The sequence below is a fragment of the Rhincodon typus genome, chromosome 7 (genome assembly GCF_021869965.1).
Source record: "Rhincodon typus isolate 14 chromosome 7, sRhiTyp1.1, whole genome shotgun sequence".
NCBI classification, from domain to species: domain Eukaryota; kingdom Metazoa; phylum Chordata; class Chondrichthyes; order Orectolobiformes; family Rhincodontidae; genus Rhincodon; species Rhincodon typus.
This window is the reverse complement of record NC_063338.1, coordinates 68,915,831-68,926,087: the sequence shown is the minus strand read 5'-3', so window position 1 is coordinate 68,926,087 and position 10,257 is coordinate 68,915,831. Positions and strand designations below refer to the sequence as shown.

General features: G+C 40.1%; 1 protein-coding gene across 1 annotated transcript in view; it reads right to left on the bottom strand.

The window, feature by feature from the left end:
- thsd7ba (thrombospondin, type I, domain containing 7Ba) overlaps window positions 1–10,257 on the bottom strand; it is an 886,244-nt gene that overhangs the window by 47,746 nt on the left and 828,241 nt on the right. The window lies entirely within an intron of this gene.

Genomic DNA, 10,257 nt, shown 5'->3' with positions numbered 1-10,257 from the left:
GACCCTTCTTCAGAAAATGGGTCTAGGCCCGAAACGTCAGCCTTCCTGCTCCTCTGATGCTGCTTGGCCTGCTGTGTTCATCCAGCTCTACACATTTTCTGCCTCAGCTGCCTTAACAAACATAAGAATACAGTAACAGGAATAGGCGACTCAGCTTCTTGAGCCCATTCTGCCATTCAAAGAGATTTCTCAGGGTGGAAATATCAAATACTAGGGGTATAGGTTTAAGGTGAGGGGAAGAAAGTTTACAAGAGATGTGCAAGGAAAGTTTTTTACACAGAGGGTAATAGGTGCCAGTGAAGGTGATAGAATCAGACATAATAACAACGTTTAAGAGGCAATTAGACAGACACATGAACAGGCAGGGAATAGAGGGATACAGATCATGTGCAGGCAGATGGGATTAGTTTAGAATGAGATCGCGGCCAGCACAGACATGGCAGGCTGAAGGGCCTGTTCTTGTGCTGTACTGTTCTCTGTTCCATGAAATCATAGCTGATCTGTGGCCTTACTCTGTATATTTAATAGCTTTGTTTAACAAAAAAATTATCTATCTCAGATTTAAAATTAACAACTGATCCACATTTGTGGAAGAAAGCTTCAAACATCAACCATCCTTTACGTACAGCAGTGTTTCTGAACATGTCTTCTGAAGTCTGGCCCAAATTCTTAGACTATGCCTCCTAGTACTAGAATCCTCACTCATCTAACTGCAATACATCTGTCTGTCCACAACCACAATTACCCATCTGACCTTCCCTTGTCTTTGAATGGAACAGTGTCCATTTGGCCATCATGAAAAGAATATCAGCTACCATAAAATAATCTTTCCAAACCAAATTTGTAACTCAAATCTTCCAATATCTTAAAGTCAACTTTTTGATCTTGAGCATTGGTTGCATTTGGCTGCAAGTTCCCTGCTTAACTTCCATGGCTTTTGTCTGTCCTAATGCTTTCTTTGCTGTACTATCCTAGTTGGCTGGTTGAAGGTTCTTGACTTTAATAAGACAGCAGACCTTGTTGCTGGTAGTCCTCAAGCAGATTTTGGTCTAAAAGACCAGGCTTCAGACTACAACATGAGATAACAAGGTGTAGAGCTGGATGAACACAGCAGGCCAAGCAGCATCATAGGAGCAGGAAGGCTGACGTTTCGGGCTGCAACATCTCAGCTTGGGTGTCACATGCTCACTGGTGGTAAGCAGCAACCAGGACAGCAAGACTAGCGGGGACAGGAGGAAGAATGGAGTCCTCCTCAGAAGAACAGTAGGTCTGTGCTTATTGGAGCTACTGCAAATCCTCCAGCATGGTGCTTCAGCAATGGTAGAGAGTTGCTGGAGGACTCTGTAATCCATAGCCATAGCGAGAGCAAGCTAACACTGCAGGACTTCAGACTGAATTTCTACTGAAGCACCAAGACTCGGAGTAAGTAGTAACTGTAGTGGAAATTGAGATATTATTGCTGTGCCATTTTGGTTTGGCTGCAAGTGCCCACATGGAGTTGGCCACCACTTTCATGTGAGTTGCAAATTTTTGCACAAAGTCCTGCTAAGCTCCTTAGTGTTTCTGGGAAGCTTTCCAATGCATCCAGCACTGTGTTCTACTTAGCCATCAGTCTTATTTCTTAGGCTGCCACATTATGGTGCTCATCCAAGTCTTCTCTCACAGAATTCATGTATAATCTTGTGAATACAGTACATCTCTTTCTCATTCTTTAAAAAGGCCCTTTGCGCAGCATCTGAAAAACTTGGAGTGCTTTCTTTCCATGCTGTGCTACTTTGCAATGTTTCCTGGCATGGATTCCCTTTGCATGTGTTCTTATTCCCTGTAGCTAGCACAAAATACCTTTCCCTTTCAGAGATGCAAGCTCATATTGAGAAGTGCAGGCTAACTTTAAGTGGTGCTAGCCGCTCATGAGTTTGTTTGGATGCCCATCAAACCAACAGCGCGGGCTGAATGCTGAAAAATATAAAACAGCAGGCAGCACAAAATGAACATTGGCATAAGTAATCATGATCTGTTGGCTGGAACTGATAGATGGCTGCAGCATGACCTTGATTCAGACCTGAATATTGAAGGGTATTTGACATTTAGGAAGTACAGGAAGCTAGGAAAAGGTGGTGTAGTCGCTCTATTAATTAAAGGTGATATTAGAATAATAGAGAGGGATTATTCAGAAAACAGGATATAGAATCACCCTGGACAGAGATGAGAAATAATAAAGGAAAAAGGTCACTTGTGAGAGTTGTGTACATGCTCTCGAACAGGTACAATACGGTAGGACAAGGTATTAAGAGAGTTTGTCAAAATGGTACACGTGGGATTTTAACCCATATACAGACTGGAAAAATCGGATGGGAAAATGTCATCTAAATGAGGAATACATCGAATATTTTCATGATAATTTTTTTAGACTAGCATTGTATGACACCAACCAGAGCAGGCTATACTAGACATGGATTGACCAATGAGATAAGATTAATTACTGACCTTATAGTGAAAGTGCCCCTTGGTAACAATATGTAAAATATTATTAAATTTTTATATACAGCTTAAGGGAAGAAAGTGTAAGTCCAAGACTACTATTTTGGAATTGAACAAGGCATAAAAGCAGAGCTAGTGAAATGAACTGGCAAATTAATGTTAAGGGATGGGTCAATAGAGATGCAGTGGTAAACATTTAAGGGAATATTCCAATCAGTGCAGAATCGATACATTCCAACAAATTCCATCCATGGTTAACTAAAAAATTCAAATGTGTTAGCAAATTCAAAGATGCATAATCTTGCAAAGATAAGTAGCAGGTCAAAAGTTTGGACAGAATAGAAAAAGCAGCTACGGATTACTAAAACATTAATAATGAGGTAAGATTTAAATTAACTACAGGAGAAGGTTAGCCAAACATAAAGAAAGGAAAACACTTTGTCAGATATTTAGAAAAGAAAAGAAGTAAGTAACTGTTGGTCCTTTAGAAAATAAGGCTGGGGAATTAGTAATGGAGGATAAAGAGATAGCAGATGAATTGGATGGGTACTTGACATTGGTCTACTCCAGAGAGGATACAAGAAGCATCCGAGAATTAGCTGTAAATCAGGAATTGAAAGGGAGGGCAGAACTGAAGAAAATTACAATTACTAGGGAAGTAGAATGGAGATAATTGTTGGAACTATGAATTGTCAAGTCCCCAGGTCTTAATAGGTTTCATTCTAGGTCTTAAAAGAAGTAGCTAGTGAAATAGTTGATGCATTGGTTTAATTTTCCAAAACTGATTAGATTTGGGTTCCTTTGGATTGTAAAATATCCATTATTAGTCCTTTGCTCATAAAGGGCAGCACTGGTTCAGTGGTTAGCACTGCTGGTTCACCTGGGTTCAACTCCAACCTCAGACAACTGTCTGTATGAGTTTATACATTCTCCCTATGTCTGTCTGGGTTTCTGCTGGGTGCTCCTACTTCCTTCCACAGTGTAAAGATGTGCAAGTTAGGTGGATTGGCTTTGCTAAATTGCCCATAGTGTTCAGGGAAGTGTAGATTAGGTGCGTTAGCAGTTGGAAATGTAGGTTTACAGGGAAAGGGTAGGGGATCTGGGTGGAATGGCTTTCAGACGGTCAGTGTGGACTTGTGGGCTGAATGACCTGTTTCCACACTGTATGGATTCTCATGGAAAAGTAAGGGAAGGAGGCAAAAAGCAGAAAACTACAGGCCAGTTATCTTAATATCTGTAGCAATTATTAAGAAATGTTATAACAGGGCATTTAGATGAGTTCAAGGGAATCATGCAGAGCCAATATGTTCTTACCAAAGGAAAATTATGTTTAACTTATTTATTGAAGTTCTTTGAAGAAACAATTTGTTGGACATGAAGATGAACCAGTGTATGAATAGTAAATAAATTTCCATGATGTTGGGGGCAACATATAGGCATTGATAGAAGATTGACTGGGTAACAAGAAGCAGAGAGTAAGAAAAAAAGGGCTTTTTTCAGGCCCACAGGATGTCATGAGTGGTATGCCGCAGAGGTTAGTACTGGTGCTTTGATTCTTTGAAAAAAAACTTTGTAAATGATTTGGATGAAGGAATTGAAGGTTTAGTGACTAAATTTGTTGATAACACAAAGATAGGTGGGAAAGTAAGTTGTGTAAGTATACATGAGGAACCTACAAAGGAAGATACATCGTTTAAGTGAGTGGGCAAAGATCTGGCAAATGGAGTACCATGTGGTAAAGTGTGAAATTGTCTATTTTGGCAGGAAGAATGAAAAAAGATGCAGATTATTTAAATAGTGAGAGACTGCAGAGCTCTGAGACACAGACATATGGGTGCCTAATAAGTGTATCACACAAGATTAGTATGTAGGTACAAGAAGTAATCAGGAAAGCTAATAGAATGTTATGTTTCCTTGTGAAATGAATTAAATGCAAGAGTAGGGAGCTTATGCTTCAGTTATACAGAACATTGGTGAGACCATACCTGGAGTACTGTGTACAGTATTGGTCACTGTACATACAGAACAATGTTAATGCATTAGAAGTATATTGCAGAAGGTTTACTAGACTCCTACCTGGAATAAATGTATTGCCTTTTGACGGAAGGCTAGACAGGACGGACCTGCATCTTCTGGAGTTTAGAAGAATCGGGTGACTTCTTTGAAACATGTAAAATTCTGATTACTTGATCAGGTCAATATTCAAAGAACATTTCCTCTTGTGGGAGAATTGAGAAATAGGGGCCATTTGTTATAAATAAGGGTTCACCCATTTAAAAAAAAGAGATGGGGAAACTTTATTTTTTTAAGAGAGTTGAGAATCTTTAGAATTCCCTTCCTCAAAAGGCAGTGGATGCAGAAACTTCAAATCTTTTTAAGGCAAAGTTAGATAGATTCTTGATTACAAAGGGAATGAAACATTATCAGGGAACGTAGAATTGTGGTTAACATCACATCAGCCATGATCTTATCAAATGGGTGAACAGGCTCAAAGGGTGAATGGCCTACTCTTGTTTCTTGTTCGTACATTTGTATGACATTCTGCCTACCTGCTATAATCTGCCTTAGGTCCTTTGTCTACTTTTAGGGACTCTCAACTGTAGAACCTTTGCTTTGATCTTCTAAAGATCAAAGAAGTATTTGTGCCATCAGGGTAAGGAGCCTGGAATTGATTATTAAGCAATACATAGGATGCCTTGGGATGTATGGCAAATGCCAGAAGCTCACTATGCTTCCTTGCTGGATAGCCACTCAACTCTCAGGAAAAAGTTAAAAATTGCTGTCAAAGGTTGCATGCTATTGAAGCTTTTTGACTTGCACTCATCAAAATAAATGTAAGAATAACAAATGTCAAAGGCAGCAACAATTTAGAGTGCAGAAGAAACGGGGTAATGATAGTTTGGCAAGTGGACTCTGATTGTTCCAGATATTGGCATGGAGAATGCATCAGGGAACTGAAAGTTAGGATTTGCCAAATTCACAGTAAATTGATTTTTAACAACTTGATAATTCATAGTTACTACTGAATAATCTCTCTGGCTATATAAATTAACCATTCAAATGTGCTTTCTCATTCCTTAAGTCTTCTCGTGGCCTTCAGCTTGATCTCGCCTGATAAAGGGTCTTGTGGTGCTGATCACATACACTAGGTAGCAGGTTTAACTTCTGCAAACTAATTTCATGGAGATCAATGTTGGTATGGGAAAAAAGTTACCATCTGTCACTTCTGGTCTAAACATAAGTCCCAGGTGCATAACCACAGCCTGATTTTTGTTATCCAACCCTTAGTATAGGTCTATATCTTTCAGTGGTAATTCCTTGGAGCCTTGGTTATTTTTGCTTCTGCTGTGTGGTAGTCAGAGGAGTTTATGAATTCAGCAGATGTTGTCAGGTAACGGAACTGTGGAGAAGTCTAAAATCATTGACATCTGTTTAGTTTTTAACATAATACTCTGGGGAGGGTGTGAGCCTAACAAAGATTACAGCTGCCTTGTGGTGGGACGTGATGCACCATCAGCTGCTTCCTGCATGGCCTGTGTGCTGCTGAAGCAGAATGGCAAGTCCAGTTGTGAACCAGGGCGATGTAGAGTAATGGTGTTACAGTGGTGAGCGTAACTGCCTTCCAAGCAGTTGATCTGAGTTCAATTCCAAACTATTTCAGGTGGTATGGTGGCACAGCAGTTAGTATTGCTGCCTCAAAGTGCCTGGGACCTGGGTTCAATTCCATTCCCGGGTGACTGTCTGTGTGTACTTTACACATTGGCCCCGTTTCTGCTGGGTGCTATGATTTTCTTTCACAGTCCAAAGACGTGCAGGTTGGGTGGATTGGCCACCATAGATGTGAGGTTATGGGAATAGGATGGGGGTATGAATCTGGGTAGGATATTCTTCAGAGAGTCAATGTAGACTTGATGGACTGAATGGCCTCTTCCTGCACTGTAAAGGTTCTATGAACCAGAAAATTTTGAATTGGCGCAATTCTGATGCCACACAATGTGAAACAGCCAGGCCCTAAATTGGAGGTAAGGTTTTTTTTGCGATCTTATCCTACTGCAACACATTTCGAAATACCCTGCAACATTTGTGGCCACATTTTCCTGTTGATATTCCTGATATTCTGCAGAGCTTTGCTGCACGTCACAGCAATGCTTCAGGTTTAAGTAACCTATCTACACCAAGGCTGCAATAGATAGCAAAGGGTGATAGCATGCAATAGCCTCTGCCAAATTGCAATGGGACTCCTCCATGATCTTGACAGTAACAGGAGGCTGTACAGTAGGTCAGCCAATGCACCCAGCATCTCGCTGCTCATGCCCTTGATGCTTAACATCCTCATCTGAGTAGTCTGTTGTAGGATACTTCTGTAACCTGGCTGTCCATTGAGCTGGTAAATGAATTATTCTTCATCAGTGGCATGACTTGCACGCAGCTGACGAGCATGCAGTAAACTCTCTTTATGCTGGTCACACCTTGGCACAAGCCTTCAGGGAATGTGCAGTGCCAGTATCCTAAAAATGTCATGTCAAGTAGCAGTCCCTGTTTATCAGTGCAAAGCCATTGTTCACTTTCTGCCTCCTTAGCCTGGAGTGGCTGCATAAGCAATTGTTCCTGGATGTCTGAGAATAGGAAATTGGAAGGACAAAAGAAAAGGAAGGGTAAGGTGTGATATAAAGAAAAAGAATCTATAAATAAACCTTCTGCAATTGACTCATCATACCAGACAACAGGACAGAGATTGTGTCATGAATATGTTGTGGTATAGCTTCCCGAACACTCAAATGTACTCCACAATGAACCAAATGAAACTTGGTTATCAGCAAAAATAATCACACACTCAGGCTTATTTAGCAAATGCTGTCCAATCACATTTAATGCTTAACACTATGTAATGGGCTATGCAAGTGTGGGCTGTTTGGGTATGATCAGTATGTTGTTTGTTGCAAATAGCTGAAGTGATATCCTCTTTAATGCAACCTGCTGGTACTTGAGATGTTGTGTCCAGCTCTGAAAATCATATACCACATTTCTTATTTTTTACGATAGGCGGAACATTTGAGAACTTCCACAAAATTTAGTAACAGTAATTCAGAGAAAGCAACCTCAGAAAGAGACAGGAAAATGTAGCTGCAACTCTGAAGTCTTTGGTTTTGATTATGGAAAACAAAATACTTTGATGAATTTCTGAACTAATTTCCTGAATGGAACAAATGGAATGAAAATCGGGCAACTTATTTATGCTAATAAATCACTGCTATCTTCCTCCCACATACAGAAAATGTAAATGCATTTTGATGTGTTGATATAGAGGTGTAAAATGGAACACAGTTACAACTGAACAGAAAAGAATCGTAGAATCATTTTAAGAATTGTAGGCCATTTGCCCCTAAAGCCTGCTCCAACATTGTTGGAGATCATTATTGACCTAACTCTAATTCCTTGGTTTATATCCATATATAGACCTGGTTAACAACATTCTATCCATCTCAGATTTAAATTTAATAACTGAGCTAATATAAATTACTGTGCATGTAAGAACATTCCACGCTTTCACCACACTAAATGGCAAGATGTGTTGTTGCAGTTATACAGGACCTTGGTGAGACCACACCTGGAATACTGTGTGCAGTTTTGGCCTCCTTTTCTGAGGAAGGATGCTCTTGCTCTTGAGGCAGTGCAGCGAAGGTTTGCCAGGCTGATTCCAGGGATGGCGGGTCTGATGTATGAGGAGAGATTGACTAGTTTGAGATTGTTTTCGCTGGAGTTCAGACGAATGAAGGGGGATCTCATAGAGACTTATAAATTTCTAACAGGACTGGGCAAGGAAGATGCAGGGAGGATGTTCCCGATGGTGAGTGTGACCAGAACCAGGGGTCACAGTATGAGGATTCGGGGTAGATGATTTAAGATGGAGATGAGGAGACATTTCTTCACCCAAAGAGTGGTGAGCCCATGGAATTCATTACTGTAGGAAGTAGTTGACGCCAAAACATTGAATGCATTCAAGAAGCGACTAGATATAGCACTGGGGGTGAATGGGATCAAAGGTCATGGGGAGAAAGCAGGATTAGGCTATTGAGTTGGACGATCAGCCATGATCATGAAGAATGATGAAGCAAGCTCAAAGGGCTGAATGGCCTCCTCCTGCTCCTATCTTCTATGTTTCTATGTTTCTCACTCTTAAGTGAGGAACCAGCCTTCTGCATTTTGATTAATAGAAAATAGAAAATGTTTAAAATTTTACAAAGCTAAATTCCTCACTGTATTGTATGCACAAAGGTAATTAAAGGACATGTATTATGATGCAGCCTGGCGATGGGCCACAAGTATTAAACAGATTCTGACTGTTTTGACAGAAGTTGTTAAGGAGATGCATAGACAGTGTTAGGTCTGACACTGAAATAATCCACAATGTGTATGCGACCATTAACATAGTTTGTTTTTTTCATAACAGAAAAGTCATTGGGACTTAAATTTCAAGTGCATAAATTTAAAAAACAGTTTGATGAGAGATTATAGAATCATAGAAGCCCTACAGTGCAGAAAGAGGTCATTTAGCCCATCGAGTCTGCACCGACTCTCTGATAGTCATCCTACCTATACCCAGCCCTCTACCCTATCTCCATAACCCCACATTTAGCATGGCTAACCCACCTATCCTGCACATCTTTGGACTGTGGAAGGAAACTGGAGCACCCAACAGAAACCCACACAGACACAGGGACTTTTCAAATACTCAACAACATACAAATGAGACTAAATTATCATTTGCAACACTTTTATCTTTAACCATTTGATCGAAAATATTTGAAATTAGACTTGTTTTTAACATTTACTAATTTTATCTCCTGAGGCTGTTGTGTTCTTGCTATGAATGTTGGCCCAGAATGCAATATAACAGGCTGAGCTGTAGACAGACAGGAAAATGCAGTTTATCCGAGATAAGATTGGGTCTACCAACCATCTCTAACCTCTCACATCAGGAAATTGATATGATAAATTGACAGCTGGGCAAAATCACACAGCAGATATACATTTCAGGTTAGATGTGACTTTTAAACCTTTACTTCTGATGTAATTACAGGCACTCAATCATGAAAAGAATATCCTGACATTGGTAATTTTAACTTAAATATGATCCACATACGTTGCAATTACTTTGTACTTCTAATTCTGTTTTCTGTCTCATTTCTCTTCCGTGAAAGTGGGCTGAACTACTTTCAGACCTCTTGGTAGTTTTGATCTGTTTCAATAATGCTGCAGTTACAGGAGGCTTACTTCTCTTGAGTTAGAGATCCCTTGCAGACAGAGTGCAAATTTTTAATTTGATTGTCGCTCCTTATTGTCAACACTGTAGGAGAGAGCAAAAATCCCCGTCATCTGACAGGGAGGACAAGACCCTGGACTTTTCTAACATCTAAAATACTGGACAAAATCCTGGCTTAGGCTGCAACAAACACACAGGGCCAGAATAATTTCTGTCTGGGACTATTGTTCAACCTTGAATTCCAAGTTACACCTCCACACTAAGAGAACAATCAAACAAACCTAACAAACAGTTTCAGTAGACCATGGGCAACCCAGCACAGGCAATATGGGGCCTACAGAGACACCAAACATTCAACTTCTATCAAAATCCATTCACAGGGATATTGGGCATTCAACTTCAATAAAAGTCCATTCACAGAGATACTGGACGTTTGACTTCAATCAAAATCGATTCTTAATGATCGGAAAAACAATTAACTTCAGAAGGTAACACAGTGTGGAGCTGGAGGA